A 793-nucleotide genomic window follows, 5' to 3' on the forward strand; every position below is an offset into this window, starting at 1 on the left:
AGAGAGAGGGAGAGAGAGAGAGCGCGCGAGAAGGAGCGAAAGCGACGCACAGAGAGAAGACAAAACCGACATTCTTCCAGACAATCTAAAGCGTTAATCTGTAACCGGTAACGTTACACGCACACCACTCAATCACGCGCACGCGTCCGTCCGCCCGCCCGCCTCTCCATCAGCGCTACGTCCCACCCCCAAGCAACTATATAATATAGGGTGCGAAAAAACATCAGCGTTCAGGTCGCGTGAACTAACATCCGATGACTCACCACACCCCCACCCCCACCCCACCCTTGGTGCGATGACGACACTTTTGGCGGGCAATGCAACCGGTGCGTGCGTATGTGTGTGTGTGTGTGTGTGTGTGTGTGTGTGTGTGTGTGTGTGTGTGTGTGTGTGTGTGTGTGTGTGTGTGTGTGTGTGTGTGTGTGTGTGTGTGTGTGTGTGTGTGTGTGTGTGTGTGTGTGTGTGTGTGTGTGTGTGTGTGTGTGTGTGTNCGCGCGCACACACACACACACACACACACACACACACACACGCACGCACACACACACATACATTTCAATTACGCGCCCGTCGCGCGCTTCCGCTGTTCATAAACATTTGCCACGTACATCTGACAGCTACGATGCATTTATGGCGACAACTTGCACTACAACAGCGCTCTAAATAACCGACCTTTGTATTCGAGTTGTTGCGTTGCTCACGCATTGCGCGCACGTACACGCGAGCGCACTGCCCATATTACCGCGGAAACCCGTCTGTTATTGCTGGGCGTGTCCGCATGCGAAGAAGTTTT

This window comes from Priapulus caudatus, unplaced genomic scaffold (assembly GCF_000485595.1).
Source record: "Priapulus caudatus unplaced genomic scaffold, Priapulus_caudatus-5.0.1 Scaffold4473, whole genome shotgun sequence".
In the NCBI taxonomy this organism is placed as follows: domain Eukaryota; kingdom Metazoa; phylum Priapulida; class Priapulimorpha; order Priapulimorphida; family Priapulidae; genus Priapulus; species Priapulus caudatus.